Source organism: Arachis duranensis, chromosome 3 (assembly GCF_000817695.3).
Source record: "Arachis duranensis cultivar V14167 chromosome 3, aradu.V14167.gnm2.J7QH, whole genome shotgun sequence".
NCBI lineage: Eukaryota > Viridiplantae > Streptophyta > Magnoliopsida > Fabales > Fabaceae > Arachis > Arachis duranensis.
Window position 1 is genome coordinate 86,800,672 of NC_029774.3, and position 18,605 is coordinate 86,819,276.

General features: G+C 35.7%; 1 pseudogene; it reads left to right on the forward strand.

Moving 5' to 3' along the window:
- Nucleotides 1-942: 942 nt before the first annotated feature.
- On the forward strand, nucleotides 943-18,038 carry LOC127745555 (GDSL esterase/lipase At5g55050-like; annotated as a pseudogene).
- Nucleotides 18,039-18,605: the final 567 nt, after the last annotated feature.

The window sequence follows — 18,605 nt, forward strand, 5'->3', positions numbered from 1 at the left end:
GAGCCTGAGCACCAGTAGGCGCCCCCGAAGAAACCACCCCCTGAGAAGCAGCCTGAGAATCCACAGCCGGATTCGAAACAGGAGTAGACGGAGACGACGACCCCTCCTCCCGGACCAGCGCTGTCTTCAGCCTCGCCAAAGAAGTCAAACCGCCAGCCATCTCAACTGAAAAGAAGCAGGAGAAAAGTTTAAAAAAAAAACACACCAATATATGTCCGACAAGCCTCAGGATCCCCCATAACGTCTCGAGGATTCAACAGACGCTCGCCAAACAAATGCCACAAAACGCTGGCAATGTCCTTATCCTCCTGAGATAAATCATCATAAGTAATCTTAGTCAGAACCGACGGGCCAGCACCAAAATTCCAATACGTCGGAAACCGGTGCTCGCCCTCCAATGTAAGCCAAAACGGATGGTGCCCCTGAACGGGACGCACCTTAAAATACTCCCATTTAAACCCATGAAAAGAATCCTCAAACAACCCAAAAATCCGACGATGAGGTTGAGCACGGAAAGACATAACACTATTCCCATTAAAAGAGAGAATATATAATAGAAAAAGTCTACGAGCCATCAATTTTATTAAATTCTGGCCAGCATGTAATCAATAAAAAACAAGTTAAGTCATTAGATGAAATTTCACATCAATCTCACACCATTAAAATCATTATTGATGGCTATTTGATGACTACAAATCACAAAAATTACTGGCACCCTAGCACTCCTCTATATAATAACATGTGATGCACGAATACCGAACACAATATGATACGGAGACATATAAAATAGAAAAAGTTTAAGAGATTAGTATTTTTATTAAAATTTAGTCAATATGTAATTAACAAAAAAAGAGTGTGTAATCTCATATTATTAGATGTAATTTTACAGTTCACACCATTAAAAATATTAATAATGACTAATTGATGATTACAAATTACAAAATGTGCTGCCTAACAAATATAAGGTATTTTTAGATAATTGTAATTATATCTTATATTTTTTATATTAAAATATATATTATTTTATAATTATGTCCAAATGTGTCTAAAAAATATTTTTTATTTTTTATCAAGATATAAATAGAGACAAAAAATACACGCATTCGAATGAATGTTATGTTTGAAATGTGTTCGACAAACAAACACAATAACAAAAAATATTCTTACTTCATAGATAATAATAAAATTATTTTTTACGTAATACAGAATTAGAATTTTATACTTAATAAAAAATTATAGAATCTCTCATGATAAAAAGGATTAAATGTTGGTTAAAAAACAAATATCTAAAAGACGATCATGATCTTCCTTATAATGCTATCCCAAAATAGACAATTTCCACTTTATTATAATTATTAAAGTAATACTATGAAATTATCATTTTTAAATTTTTTTTATTTATCTTAATTTTATAAATCATAAATTTTTTATTTTTAAATTCTAAATAAATCAAGTGGAGTGGACTATTACATCAAAGTGCAAGGGCAATTGACCCAACAAATAGGAGGAACTGCACCTCGGTGTCATCTCTCGAAATCCATCTTCGTTTTTGTGATTGGAAGCAACGATCTCTTTGGTTACTTCAACTCAAAGAATCTTCAAAATAAAAGCACCCCTCAACAATACGTTGATTCCATAACTTCCTCCCTAAAATTGCAACTACAGGTTGTTAGTCGAAAAATATAAGTTGGTTTGAAGTAGTGAAGAGGTCGATTAAGAGGTAAACAATTGTCGAAAAGATGCACGTGCAAGCATTGATTGGAGATACTTGACACGAATTCGATTTCAAAACACTTTATTAAATCAGACAAGTCTAGTCGGGCAAATATTCGAAATAAGTAATCGAATAAGTTATTCGAATAATAAATCGAGTAGTGATGTAAATGGAGAAGTTAAAGGCTTTTACCACGTGAGAAATTTATGAGTAAGCATTTATCAGTCAAAGGGCAGAAACGGTTATCAAGGAGTGCGCATACAAGGCTGCCGCCTTGTAATTAATTATCAGTTACAGAAGTAGACTATAAATACTAGAAAGTTTTAGGGAATAAAGGTTGGAACTTTAACTCAGAAAACACTCAAGCACACTCATATCCCCAGCAAATTTCTGAGTCTGCGATCAAGTCTCTTTTCTATAGGGTTCTTTTCATGTTTTTATATTTTCAATTTATCTTTTGGTAAACTTTACTTTTCAAGCAAATTTATCTTTCAAGTATTCTTTAATTTCAATGTCCAATTTACATTTCAGCATCTTTAAGTTCCATGCCAAAGCCCTTTGACCCGGTCGAAGGCACTTTAGTGCTTTCTTTAAATTTCAACGCAATCTTTTCGATTTTCAGTCAATTTACTTCTTTCGAAAACTTTATTTTTAACTTGTTTTGTTTCTTTACAAATTGTAATTCATTTTTTATTTCGATACTCGTCTAATTCGAGGCGCTTTAATGCACTTTTAGAAAACTGGTACCTGCAAAGAGGAGTAGGTTTCGCTTCAAGATCATTAGATATCGAACCACTATTGATTTGCTAAAAATCGACAAAATAAATTGGCATGCTCAGTGGGACAGTTTTAAAATTGAAGTGTGTCAAAAAGTTGTTATATCATTCGGTGTATGAGAACTGGGCAAATCATTCACATGGTTGATGAAGTGTCAAATGTGAATGGTGGTTCCTCCACCAATGATAGCATACCAATAATTGTGCAACAAGCGGATGTAACTTCACGTTCGGAAGGTGCAATTGGAAGTGAAAGCATAGCGGTTACCACTGTGCAAACTAAAACTGTTGGACGTAACATTTGTCCATGTGGTAATTTGTCACCTCCTCCAATAACTACCGGTTGGCCTCCTTATGGCCTTCTTCCTGATTATACCCCACTGGTGGGTAGTTTTGTTCCTCCTGTTCGATTTGGGAGTGTAAATGGAGGGAATAATTCTCAAAATCCACAACAATATTCCGAGTATTCTCGTGATTATAATGTGGGCTCTACTTCGAATGCTGCTAATTCGATGGCAGTATATTGACAACATGTAGAGGAAAGTTATCATGACTTAGTCAATTTATTGACTCAACAAATGACCACAATTCTAAATCCTATGATGGCTGATCACGAATCAAAATTCGAACGTCTTTCTAGACAAGTCGAACGTATTGCTCGAATCGTAGATTATGAGGAATGTGAAAGGCATAATGCCAGGGGAAATAATGAAGGATTTGAAAATATATTTCAAAATGAAAATAATATTTTTGATCGAGAAAATCCTCATGTAATTCCCCAAGGTCAAAATGCTGATGAATTTCTAGCGAGATTATGTGCTAATCATGGCAGTGAACGTTATCAAGTCACCAGAATGTGGAAGAAGTGCTTAATCGAGTTGGTCTGAATGTTGGTTTTATGAATCGACCTCACTTTGTGTCTGCTTTTCCTCAAATTGTTCAAATGGCTGAAGTGCCAAGAGGGGTGAAAAATCCAAAAAAATCACAAAGTTTGCAGGAGAAGTTGGAGAATCAACCACTGAACATGTCACTCGATATTTGGTTGAGATTGAAAATTTAGCCAATGATGAAAATTTGAAAATAAAGTTTTTTCCTTCTTCGTTAATGAAGAATGCATTTACTTGGTTTTCGAATCTTAAACCAAATTCGATAACAACATGGAATCAGTTGAAACTGCTTTTCATGCTCAGTTCTATCGTGGGGAAATGAATGTGGCAGTTACTGATCTAGTGGCCTTGAAATGTGAAGATGGTGAAACCATTGAAGATTATATGATACGTTTCAAGAACGCTAGAAGTATATGCTATGTTTCATTACCTGAAAGTGAAGTGGTAAAAATAGCAACTATGGGGCTAGGATTTTATATGCGCAGAAAGTTGCTTAATATGCATATCCCCGATTTAGCCCATCTGACTGAAAAGGTTCATCAGACCGAACTCATGAAAAAGGACTTAAAATGCATATCCCCGATTTGGCCCTTTTTAAGTTTGGCCAAATCGAACTCATCGACTAACAGTTGTGTTCGTTTCAGGGACTTAATTCAGGAAGCTATTATGGAGGGACGGTTGAAGTTTGATGATGGCAAGTAGGAAATGCAGGTTGATGTTGATCCCTTCGATGCTGAGGCTACTTTCGTTGAACCATGTTTCGTAGTGAACATGGTTGGAATGTCTTATGACTTTGATGTGTCTCTTGATGATTTCGAGTCACAAGTTCGGTCAATGTATCTCCGAGCGGGAGATGGTTTGTTGGATTTCTTAGTTCAACCAAAGATTAAAGATCGGGACATGTCTCTGTGTCCATGATGTAATGCTTTTTTTGATGCTGAAGCCGCAGCAATCTTTGAAAAAGAGAGAATAAAGAAAGAGCTGGCTCATAGAGAAGAGCAGGCTCGTCAGAGGCAGCTAGTTAGGCGTATAGAGGGTCGGAGTTCTAAGACCCCTCAACAGAATGTGGTTTCACCTTTGAGCCGATCTCAGGCTATGGGTGTTCAATGAATTCAAAACTGTCAAGAGTTCTAGAAGTGGGATGCCTTTTATCGACGTAACCCACAGTGGGGACATCGGAGACTTCCTCGAAACCAGCATCCCTACTATCATGGTCGAGCAAAAGGGTATCCAAGAGGTAGATGAGGAAGAAAAAACCTCAATCAAAATAAGAAGCCTCAGGCAGAAGTAAGCAAGGGGGCAACGCCTTCCGTGCATTCCCAAATTGTCTTTCCTTCTGATGGAGAGACATGTCCAAAGGAAATTCCATCTCCTGAAAAGATGGAAAAGGCAAAGCAATAGCTCAGTCTTCAGGGGTCGACAAAAGCAAGGAAGTTGATGATGAAGAATACTTCGAAGAAGGAGATGATGATATAGTTGGAACGATTTTGATCATTCAAACTGAGTATCGAGGGGAATATGGTGACCCAGAAGAAGATTATGATATGGAGGATGAGGAAGCTTTTTCCTTCATCCGAATTGAAGATGAGCCGGGTATTTTCTTTGGCCTACTGAGAAACAAATGTCTCATCTCTGCCCGCTCCATATAACCACCACTTTGAGTGGGATCAAAGTAAATAAAGTCCTAATTGATGGCGGGGCAGCAATTAGTCTTTTACCAGAGAGGATGTTAATGAAGGTGGGAAAACATCCTGATGATTTGGTCCCCACAAACGTTGCTGTAACGGATTTTAGTGGGACTTTGCTCCAACGAAAGGGTTGGTTACTTTGAGTGTAAGGGTTGGATCATCCGAACGAAACACTGTGTTCGTGGTGGTTCTATCGAAAGCAAGTTATAATGCTTTGTTGGGGCAAGACTGGATCTATGGTGTGGGGGCTGTACCTTCTACTGTGCATCAAAGCGTTCTTCTTTGGACGAAGGATGGCAAGCCTGAAGTCATTAAGGCAGATTCAAACCTTTATGTCGAACAGCTGCATGTTGATTTCAGCATGTACAATCCTAAGTTGAAACCTTTGAATGTCGATAGGACGCTGAACTCTTATAATTGTGAAGGTTGTTAATTGTCCTCGGAAGGTTGTTAATGAAGTTGTGCTACCCAGAGTTGAATTTCACTCCAGCTGGCTGTGATTGCTCTCTTGAAGATCTCCTGAAAGATTCCCTTATGGACCAAGTTGAGGAAGTTTTCGATTACCTGGTAACTTTTCATAATTATTTAAATAATTGTCTTTCCATAAAAAATAAAGATAATTCTTCTGATGAAGTAGAATCACGTAGGGTTAGAAGTTCTTTTAATAATAATTGTATCAACTCGATGTCTCCAGTCGAGTTTAGTCATAGTTTACGTGTTTCTTCTTTATGTAATGCTACAATCCAAACTGTGGATTTAATAACAGAGGCTCATTGTGTTGAAAATCGAAGTAGTATTAATGTAGCAAATAATCAAGATCATCTTATTTCTAATGAAGTTGTTGATTTCACTTTTGACTACATCTATGATTTAGAACCTTCGGGTTTCGAAAAACATTCTGTAAAAGATGAGTAGTATTTTAAGGGATTTGAATCTCAAGATCTTTTAGAAGAAATTAATTTGGGAACTTCTGATGATGCTTGAATTACTTATATTTGTAAAGATCTTGTTGATCCTTTTCGAACTGAACTTTTCCATCTTTTACATGAGTTTAAAGATTGCTTTGCTTGGGATTATCATGAGTTGTCTGGTCTCGATCGTTCACTTGTGGAACATTGATTAGTATTAAAACCAAATGCTAAACCTGTGAAACAAACTCCACGCATTTTGGTCTAAAAATCAATGAAAAAATTAAAGAAGAAATAAAATGCTTGATTAAAGAAAAATTTATTCGAACCGCACGTTATGTTGAGTGGGTCTCGAATATTATCCCTATGATGAAGAAAAACGGAAAGTTAAGAGTATGCATTGATTTTTTAGATTTAAATAATGCTACTCCGAAAGATGAATACTTCATGCTAATTGCAGATATGTTGATCGATTCTGCAACGGAAAACGAAATTCTAAGTTTTATAGATGGTTATTCAGGATATAACCAAATCTTCATTACGGAAGATGACGTGTCCAAAACTGCCTTTTGTTATCCTGGGGCATTAGGTATATACGAGTGGGTGACTATGCCTTTCGATTTGAAAAATGCTGGTGCAACTTATGAGCGAGCAATGAATGCTATTTTTTTACGAATTTATTGGTTAAATCGATTTTAGTTAATCAACATATTGATCACTTGAGGAAAGCATTTGTCACCATGAGAAAGAATGGATTAAAGATGAATCCTTTAAAATGTGCCTTTGGAGTTTCAGCTAGAAATTTCCTAGGTTTTGTTGTTAATAATAAAGGAATTGCAATTGATAAAAATAAAGCAGATGCAATATTAGCATTGTATGTGCCCAAATCAAAAAAAGAAGTGCAGTATTTCCTGGAAAAAGTCAATTATCTTAGAAGGTTCATCTCGAATCTTTCTGGTCGAACTCAAGTGTTTGCACCTTTAGTAAAACTAAAGAATGACTCACAGTTCGAATGGACAGATGAGCATCAGTTAGCATTCGATTCAATTAAAGCTTATTTGTCTAAGACTCCGATTATGGCGAATGTTTGTCCGCATGAGCCCTTAAAATTACACATTATAGCATCTATAAACACAATTGGGTGTATGTTAGCCCAAGATGATGAGAATGGGCATGAACGGGTAGCTTATTACCTTAGTCAAGTTCTAACTGATATCGAAACAAGGTATTCCCCAATAGAAAAATTGTGTTTGTCTTTCTATTATGCCTGTATGAAACTAAAATGTTATATGGTGGCTAAATCAGTGAAGGTTATATCACAAACTGATCTCATCAGATATATATTAAGTTTCCCAATGTTACGAGGGCGTTTAAGGAAATGGATGCTAGCCTTGACAGAGTTTGATTTACAATACGTCTCAGCCAAAGTTGTGAAAGGTCAGGTCATTGCAGATTTTCTTGCAGATAATTTGAAAGATCTGAATAACTAGGGGGCAAATGTATCGATATTGAAGTTGATTATTGGAAGTTATATTTTGATGGATCGAAGCATAAAAATGGTGCAGGGGTTGGGATTCTTATCATCTCACTAGAGGAGATTCCATCAGAATTCTTGTTTGAATTAAAATATCCTTGCTCGAATAATGTGGCAGAGTACGAAGCTTTGATTCTGGGTTTAGAAATATTAATTAGTAAAGGAGCTTTGGAAGTTCAAATACTAGGGGATTCTCAGTTGGTTCTAAAGCAGTTATCGAAGGAGTTTAAATGCAATAATAAGAAGTTGCAAAAGTATTTAACAACTGCTTGGGAGTTGTTAACCTCCTTTCGAAAAGTTTCTTTGGTTCACATCCCAAGGATTCATAATAAAATTGCTAATAAATTAGCCCAAATCACTTCTAGATATAGAATCGGTCCAGAAAATCTTAAAAAATTGGCTAGTATCCATCAAATATTAGTGTCTGCGAATGAAAAAGAGGTTTTGTGCATAGAATAATGGAAAGATACTTATTGGACTATTGGAGAAAGCCTATTGCTCAGTATTTAAGGAATCTCAGTATTCCAATCGATAGAAAGATAAAATTGCGAGCAATAAATTTTGTCTTGATGGCTGATGAGTTGTATAAGAAAGGGATCAATGGGAGTTTGTCGAGATGTTTAGGCCAAGATGATAAAAATATTGCTTTGGGCAAAGTCCATAATGGGATATGTGGTGCCCATCAAGCTGGAAAAAGGATGAAATGGGTGTTATATAAACCATGTATACTGGCCATCCATGATAAAAGATTATATTGATTATGCAAAGGCATATCAGGAGTGTCGAAAGCATGGCTCAATACAACAGATCCCAGCATCTGAGTTGCACTTGATCATAAAATCATGACCGTTTAGAGGTTGGGCTTTGGATCTGATTGGATTAATTCACCCTCCTTCATCAAAACAGCATAAATTTATCTTGGTAGCAATTGATTACTTCACAAAGTGGGTTGAAGCAATTCCCCTAATAGAAGTTGGTCAAAATGAAATAATAGACTTCATTGAGGAACATATTATTCATCGATTTGGAATTCCTCAAACATTGAGTACTGATCAAGGAACTATGTTTACTGGTCAGCGAATTAAAAATTTTGCAACTTCGAGGAATATCAATATGGTTACCTCAACTCCTTATTATGCATAGGCTAATGGGCAAGTAGAGGCAGCAAACAAAATCTTGATAAGTCTGATAAAGAAGCATATCAGGAATAGACCTCGAACGTGGCATGAAACTTTAAGCCAAGTATTATGGGCTTATCAAAATTCACCAAGGGGGTCAACAAGTACTTCACCCTATAAAGTGGTTTATGGCCATGATGTAGTGTTACCACTAGAAATTAATTTAATTACTTTGAGAGTATTGAAACAAAATGATTTTCCAGTCGATGATTACTAGAATGTAATGTTTGATGAGTTGAATGAATTAGATTCAGAGCGAATCCTGGCACTTGAGAGTACGATTTGACAAAAAGAAGGTGTTGCTCGAAGTTATAATCGTCGAATAAGAGAAAAGTATTTCAGTATAGGTGAGTTGGTTTTAAAGGTTATTTTGCCAATGGAAAAGAAATCGAGATTTCTTGGTAAATGGTCCCATACTTTAGAAGGTCCTTTCCAAGTGATAGGATTGTATTCAGGAAATGTATATTGAATTAAAGATATCGAATCGGGAAATATAATTGACTCGATTAATGAAAAATACTTAAAGCAATATTTTTGTTTGCCCAATCGAAGTCAAGGTGCATAAGTCTGAAAGAAAGTAAAATTATTACAAATACTGGAATCTAAGAGGTATGAGGCGCCAGGAGTTTTGCCAAGTTTGAACGTAACTTTGCCCTTTTGTTGTCCAGAGATGAAAGTGCCTCAGCATGTTTGAACTTGTCAAATTGTACCTTGTCATGTTGTTTCTCATATTCTTCTTGCTTGGTCTCAATAGAAACAATTTCTTGGATGATTTGTTGTTGTTCTTGTTGGGTAATAGTCAGAGGTATGGCTATATCAGTTCGTCTCTTGCATATTTTGGTAAGCTTTTCATTGAATAGAAATATCTTGATAGATTCTCAGATCGAATTCTTCATAGGAAGCTTTTTTCAGCTGAAGAGCCGCAGCACAGTCTTCTACTTCAGTTTTGATCTTAGCCTCCTCGTTTTTTATTTCTTGGAGTTTATTTTGGAAAGCTACGCTGTTGTTGGTAAGCTGTTTGAATTGTTCGATTATGGCAGAATACGGAGTAGAATCCGGGAGTTCAAAGGCATAGTTTAAAAGATCAGATAAAAGCTGATTGAGAATTACATCATTGATCCTGCGGCAGGAGGATGATCCAAGAGTTTAAGAAATGACCGAAGTTGTTCTTGTGTATCAACATCCAACTCGAATAAAGGACTAGATGTTGAAGGTCTGGGAAGTATTTGTGCAGGAACAGGCACTTTGTCCTTTTGGATGGCTTGTTTTAAGATGGAGATTAGGTTAACCAATGTAGCATTGGTAGGTGTGGTAGAAGCACCCAAATTTCCATATCCTTGTTCAGGGAGAGTTTGGAATTCAGCCTGTTGGGGAGGACTGTAGAATCCTTGGGGGGTTTCTAAGACTCTGGATCGATGTGAATCTGAATTGGTAGTTTCAGCAACTCTAGAGACAGGGTTAGAGTCTGGGGCTACTTGGTTGTCAGCAGAAAGGGTAGCCTAATTGGTTGGTGACGTCGGTCCGAAAATTTGAGTTTGTGTTGGAGAATGTTGTGTAAGGTCTTTTGTCAAATTAATGACCTATATTACAAGGGGAGGTGAAAAAGCAACCTATAGTGGCTCAACAAACCCTGTAGTATGGATTGAATCATGATATGTGGAGTGTCCCAGATCATGTTGGAGTTGTAGAGGTGGCTGATCAGGTGCCAAAGGAGATCTGATTGATTGAGCAGCAGTAGTGGGTTGATATGAAAGGTACACAGTTATAAGTTAAGATTTATTCTAACTCAAATGAAATATGGGTGGAAATGATAATGTTACCAGAGTGAGTCTTGGCTTTCGAATTAATTGAGGACCAGGATCTGAGTCAGCTATATCCTCTGATTGAGAGGAAGCAGCAAGGATGTTCCAGATGGTTTGCTCACTTCCATCAAAGCTTTCACTTGATGGTTGTAACCGTAGCTGATAAAAAAATCAAATCAAAATCGAGTGTTATTAAGTAAATGTGATTTTCAAAATATTTCAATTTTGAGTGTATGGGTATATGTAGAAATAGTTACCCTTCTGGAAATCCTGGTGGGATTCCTTCGACTCTTATATTGTGGTTGTCGTGAGGAGGCTATGGTGTCAGCTTTTATGTTTTGAGATTTCTTGGGAAAACCTTCAGTTGCAGGGGCTGTTTGAATGGCAGATTGTTGGATTTCCTCTAAAGTACAACTGTACATGGATTAGTAAGCAATCCACCATTCAAAACAAGATTTTGGTGATATATGAACTGCGATCATAAACAAGGAAATTGAAATGCTCCCTTTGTTGTTGATTTGTTAAGAGGCAGAAATCAAGTTCTGATACGAGCCCTATGGGACAAACTGAGAACTGTCATATACCAATTGGTCTAATTACAAGAGCAACAACTAAGAGAATAAAAGAAGCTTTTGCAAACATGTCAAAATCATGTGTTCAGGAGATGCATCAAGAATTGCGCAAGACAATGATTAACAATTATCAAAAGTCAAACGTCTTACTATTTTACAAGATGAATTGAAGACTCTCATTAGTCAAGATGAATTGGTATTCCCTAAACTATTGTTTCTGATCGTGACATAAAATTTTTGAGTCATTTTTGAAAAGTTTTATAGGGTAAATTAGGCACAAAATTATTATACTCTACTACTTGTCATCCTCAAATTGATGGTCAAACTAAAGTACTGAATAGAACATTAGGGACCCTATTACGTGCTATTGTTGGTAAGAATTTGAAAACATGGGAACATTGTTTACCTTTTAGCTTATATAGAACCTTCCATTCTTCTATTGATTTTTCTCCTTTTGAACTTGTTTATGGGTTTAATCGTTTAACTGTTTTGGACTTATTACCTTTGCCTTTGAGTGATATTGTTAGCTTGGATGTAGAAGGTAAAGCTAAAAGGTTAAAGCAATGCACTTGAAAGCACGTGAATCGCTTGAAAAGAAAAATAAGTTGATAGCTCAACGGGTGAATAAAGGTCGAAGACAACTTGTTGTTGAACCTGGTGACTGGGTACGGGTTCATTTGAGAAAGGAGAGGTTTCCTACTCAAAGAAAATCCAAGTTAGACCCTAAGGGTGATGGTCCATTTCAAGTGCTCGAAAGGATCAATAACAATGCTTACAAGATTGACTTTCCAGGTGAGTATAATGTATCAGCTACTTTTAATGTCTCTGACCTATCTCCTTTTGATTGTGATGCAGATTCGAAGATGAATCTTTTTCAGGAGGGAGGGAATGATACGAGCCCTATGGGACAAACTGAGAACTGTCATATGCCAATTGGTCCAATTACAAGAGCAACAACTAAGAGAATAAAAGAAGATTTTGTAAACATGGCTAAATCATGTGTTCAGAAAATGCATCAAGAATTGGGCAAGACAATGATTAACGATTATCAAAAGTCAAATGTCTTACTATTTTACAAGATGCATTGAAGACTCTCATTAGTCAAGATGAATTAAAAGAGACATCACTTTCTTAGAATTTATTCTATGTTTATTTTATTTTTGTTGCTTGTTTGTCTTAGGCCCAGTTATGATTTGGCCCATATTTTTATTCTAGTGAACTTATGAGTTAGAGTTTTAAATTTAAGAGGTATAAAAATACTCTAAAATATGGTAGCCACTTTTTTCCTTAATTTGATTAATGAAATTTTCTTTGAGCTTCTTTGAGAAAATTGGGTGTGAACAGGTGAGGTAGAGTGATTCCCTTAGCTGTTGCATCAGGAAATCAAATTGAGGTAGAGGAGTCCATTTCTTTGATCTTCCATCTTATCCTGGGTTACGTTCCATATCAAGTTCACTTTGAGATGTCAGAGTGATGTGGCAAAATGGTTTGTTATTTCGAGGAAGAGGGGTTGTGATAGCCTGTGAGAATCCCAGTTGCCTAGCTGTGAAGTGAAGGGTGTACAGCGTCACCTTGAACCTTTCTTTTTTGTGTTGGGGTAGCCCTGTAGGGATTACTTGAATAGCTAGTAAATTTGCCCAATTTCGATTAGCCAGTTTATTTTCCTCGGTATCATTTGGAAAAAGCAAACGATCAAGCCACGCAGGACCACAATTTCAACGCATGAAAGGAGCAAAATTGAGGTTGTCATTGTAAAAGTCTTTACAGGAATGAAAGAGAGAAAAAACAGCCCAAAATCGGTCTTCATCCGATTGTGTATCTGAGAAGTTTGGCTTGTAATCAGCCAATCGAAAGCCTTTGATGTGCTGTTTGTCAGTAGCACCACTTCCAGGCTTTGTCATAAACTTTTCGAAAATGGCATTAAGCCATAATTGGAGAAGCCAGAGAGGGCCACCGGTACTAATCATACAATTGTCTCAGAGATACTGTACAAATTGACCAAGCTCTTCGAAAACATGCCCTAGAAGAAGCTTGGCCAAATTAAGGGTATTTCCTTCATGAAGCAGAGCAGCCAAAGGAAGGAAAACTTTTGACATCCGGACACTTCGAGAACAGAAATCGATGACTTTTAGCCAATAGAATAGAAAGGCTACATGCTCGTCATCTGTGATAGCAGTACCCTCTTTGCCCATGTGGTGAGCAATGAAATCGCTATAAGAACTGGTAGTGGCAATGTTGTAGTGGAGTTTGGATTGCATGTCAGGAGTGTAGTCTGGAGGATTTATGGGAAACCCTGTAATAGCGGCCACATCCAAGAGAGACATACCAATCATTCCACAAAGGAGGTGGAAATTATTGGTTGTCCTGTTCCAGAAACAGGTTACAGCTCCAATCATCCAAGGGAGCGTTGAAGGTGAGAATTGAAAGAGCCTTAGGAGTTCCTGAATCCACAGAGCCCCCCAAGCAGTGATTTTTGTAGTAGTAAGGCGCTGAAGCCAGGCTGTGAAGTCGGTACCTCGAGGATTAATCTTTGGATTATTCCTGAAAGGTTTCTGATTAATGAAGAAAGAGATATCGGGGGCTTGGTTGATCAACAAATCTTTCCCCTGAGCACTAGGGAAAAAAGGTGATTTCTTATTTGCTTTCTCCATGGATTCGACAGACCCAAGAAAACAATGAGTATCTTCACCCACCGTGAAAGGGATCAGGATTCTAGTATCATTAATTTGAAGTTGTGGATCGTCAATGATTTCATCATTGACTTGATTCACCACATGAAGGTCTGGTGGAGCTGGTGGTGATACCACGGGACCTTTACCCTTGTCTTGGGTAGTAGCATGAGAAGAAGAAGCAGCCATTACAGAACAGAAAAAAAGGAAGTTTGAAAAGTTAAGGGTTACGCAAGAAAGATTGATGCAAGAGGAATTTAGAGAGCAAGGGTTCGAGAAAAATTGAATAGGGGCAAAAATGTCAAATTTAAAGGAAGTATTACTGTAGCCGTTATTCCAGAAGGAATGCAAAAAGAGGTAACTTTGCGAAGAAGGCGAAGTGGTGGAAAGAGAAAGCATAAGTCTCAGAAAACGTGTTGAGTGGATCAGTATTAATGGGGAAGTTAAATGGTAATTATTACTGATTTAAGATATTGAAATTTGAATTTGGATTAAGATTTTCATCTTTCAATAATGTTATCGAAGACAAACACATTAATCCAATGGGGCAATTTGTTAATCGAAAAATATTTTCGATCAAGATAAGTTGGTTTGAAGTAGTGAAGAGGTCGATTGAGGTGTAAGCAGTTGTCGAAAAGATGCACGTGCAGGCATTGGTTGGAGGTACTCGACACGGATTCAATTTCAAAACACTTTATTAAATCAGACAAGTCTAGTCGGACAAATATTCGAAATAAGTAATCGAATAAGTTATTCGAATAGCAGATCGAGCAGTTACGTAAGTGGAAAAGTTGTGGCTTTTACCACGTGAGGAATTTATGAGTAAGCGTTTATTAGCCAAAGGGCGGGAACGGTTACCAAGGAGTATGCATACAACGCTGCACCTTGTAATTAATTATCAGTTACAGACGTGAACTATAAATACTAGAAAGTTTTAGAAAATAAAGGTTGGAACTTTAACTCAGAAAACACTTAAGCACACTCACATCCCCAGTGAATTCCTGAGTCTACAATCGAGTCTATTTTCTGTAGGATTCCTTCCATGTTTTTATCTTTTCAATTTCCCTTTCTCTAAACTTTACTTTTCAAGCAAATTTATCTTTCAAGTATTCTTTAATTTCAATGTCCAATTTACATTTCAACATCTTTAAGTTCTATGCCAAAGCCCTTTGACCCAGTCGAAGGCACTTTACTGCTTTCTTTAAATTTCAATGCAATCTTTTCGATTTTTAGTCAATTTACTTCTTTCGAAAACTTTATTTTTAACTTGTTTTGTTTCTTTACAAATTATAATTCATTTTCTATTTCGATACTCATCTAATTCGAGGCATTTTGATGCATTTTTAGAAAATTGATACCTACAAAGAGAAGTAGGTTTCGCTCCCAGATCATTAGATATTAAACCACTATCGATTTGCTAAAAATCGACAAAATACAGGTAAAAAAAAAGAAAAAAAATCTATTTGAATTTAATTCTAATGTGTCTTCTATTTTAGCTCCCACTTTTAGCAATACATTGATCTTATAAATAATTGTATACAATTGGATGCTTAAAACTGTTTTTGAGTGAAAATGTACTAAACCATGCTTATGATAAGAGGATTATAAAAAAACAGTTAAATCACTTTTTTTCTGGTCTTTATAAGAAAATTGGTTTTGATTAAGAAAAATTAGACGTTATCTAATTTAGACATGGCAAATTAAAATATTGGCATGGCAAGATATAGTTTACTAATATTTAACCGCCAAATAATCACTTAAACATAGTAAACAAACAACAAAGAATAAAATAGATCATTTTTAGATTTTATTGGGATCAACTCTTATCTTGTATGCATTTTATTATTTTTGATTTGGTATTTATTTGGCAGAGATTATAAGAGCAAGGTGCAAGGAACTTTGAAATTGTGGGAATTGGTGCAACTGGATGCTGCCCTTCAAACAGACTTAAAACTAAGGTTTTGAAAATCGAACCGGTCAATAAACCGATAAGTAACTGGTTTAACAGTTCAACAGTTTAACTGAAGTTTAACCAAAATTTAATCGGTTTAATTAAATATAAGATTAAATTTTTATAATCAGCAACCATCACAAACACAAATACAAACTTGAACAAATTAAATACAATCAACAACTAAATATGAATTATTAACAAAAATTTATACAATTTTTAATCACATCGACAAACCAACATACTTACAATTTCAGAACACAATCATTAACAATTACATCCAGAATTTCAGAAGCAAACTCAAAAGTTAAAAGTTACATGCAATTTCAGAACACAATCAATATTTAACAATTACATCTAGAAATTCAGAAGACAAACTCAGAAGTTAAAATCCATTAAAATTGGACAATAAAATCAGAAATCAACAAAAATTAACAAAAAACCATCAACAATTAACAAAATTCTTTCAGAAAAATTAACTCAAAGCTAGAAACATTAACTCAATCAGAAGGACAGTGGACTTCAACAACTGTTGGAGGATGAAAGTGAAAGCAAAGGTTGCTACTGAGAGTAAGCAACCATGGGAGAGATATAGAGACTTGAATAGAGAGATCCGATGGTGAGAAGAGCTCCAAGCACGGCGACGGTGAGAAGAGGGCCGATCTGTAGAGACCACTTTTGGCGGTGATGGCACGATTACACAGATACAAGTTCAGAGCGACTGACAACGATGAAGACAGAGGCGGGATTGATGACCTGGGCAGAGATGGTGACGTAAATAGTAGCTCCGAGCAGATCTGGTGAGGGAGGAGCCAAGCTGACAGCGAGGGAGGAACATCACCGGAGACGAGGATCGAGCAACCACGAGCAGACGACAAGAATTAGGGCGAGGAGAAGATGAACGTTGAGCGACGACAGCACCCTCCCGTTGAGGAGAAGAGTTCGGCGATGAAGAGTGGATGGTGGCTGGGTGCTGCTATGGAAAAAGGGTTAGGGTTGGGTTCACCTTTGAGTCAAAAGAAACAGAGAGAGGATGGTGGTTGCGACTTCCAAGGGGGTTTGGGGCTGGATTCTTCAGAGAGGAAGAGAGGGGTGGGATGATGGTATGGGATAGCGGCTAGGGTTTCCAATCTTCAAGGTGTTTTTTTTTCATATATATGACACTAAAAACGGTGACATTTTGATTGTAGTCCTGAACCAAAAATCCTAAAAAAATTCGGCTGATTCTGGTAGTTCACCAGTTAACTACCGGTTCGACTAATTTTCTAATTTGCCAATTGAGTTTTAGAATCAACCGAACAAACTATATAACTGATTTTCAGTTAACTCGATTGAACTAATCAGTCCAGTTCGATTTCCAGAACCATGCTTAAAACAGAATGCTTCTCGGAAGCCAATTATTGGGCACTTAAATATAATGAAGATCTTAAAACCTTGTTGAAGAATTGGCAATTGGAGAAAAAGGACATAAGATACTCCTACTTCGATACTTACGCTGCTATCCAAGATCTCATTCAAAGCCCATTTTCTTATGGTATTGTTATCACATGCATACTTATAAATCATAATGATAAAAGAAAAAAAAGTCATATTGTATATATATCTTTTTTAGTATAATTAGCATATATGTTGGTAGTTAGGATTAGGACATTAGGAAAATACCTAGAAAACTTTTTTTTATATAATTTTAATCTTTTTTTTTTAAATAAACTAGTAACAAAATAAGAGAGCTAAACAACACAAAACAACAATAACCACAATTAGTACTTATCGGCACCTAATCATTTTCGCAGATTTAATGAGTATTTATTTAAACTTTATGTCATATCAAATTAATTCTAAATTTTGTAAAATTTCTTAGATTGATTTATATAGTAAGATGTCAGAATTTAACTGCTTGATAGATAAAATTTATCATGTATAAAAAATTATTCAATTGTTTAAGTCAACAAAACCTATGCTAAATATAAACACATATATATATTATATTATATTATATTATATGTCCCGATTGAAAAATATAAAACTTTACAAATTGTTGTCCAGTATGAATTTGTGAATTTTCATTCTAGTCCCCATTAAAAAGAATAATGTTCCAAAAATTTAAAAAATATTTAGGTTTGATACCTATGTTTCATTTTTAAGAGAGTTTATTGTGCCATTTTAAGGATTTACAGAAATAAAAACTGCTTGTTGTAAAATTGGTAAGCTGAATGCTGAGTTTCCATATCTCACAATTTCTATTGTTTGTTCCAATAGACAAGACCATCTTTTCTAGGATCCTGTCCATCCTACCGAAACTACTACTCGCATCTTTGTCTTCACTAATCAGTGTTATACATATACTTCTCTATTATGAAAATAATCCGAGCAAAGAAAATTTCTCTTCTTGATGCTAAATTTATGCCGTTACTCACTGAGCTTAGAGAAGTACACCCCCAAAGGTAATGTATGATTGTCAACACACTTAACAAAGAACAATAAATAAACATAACATAGACACAAGAAAAAATCATTTGTATATTGCACTTAGCCTTATGAATATGATAGATTAACCAAATGTGGAATTTTTTTTGAAAAAAATAGCCAATGAATTTTTATTTGAGGAGTGATAAAATAACTTTTGAAAATGAAAGAATTCATATTATTCTACTTTTTTTAAAGCACTGAATCAACTTCTTGGGATGTTAAAAATATCTTTCAAAAATAGTACCAAAAACGCATAATATGACTTTTCATAATTCAAAAGTTAAAAAAAAGTTGCTTTTGCTATTTTTCAAATGGGTTCTTAGTTTCTTAAAATTTTTACTTTTTAAAAATAACTTATAAAAGTTAACTTTTAAAAACTAATTTTTTTAAAAATAGCATCTGTATTTGATAAATTGAATTGAAAATAGCTTTTAATAAGCATAAAAAATAACGAGTG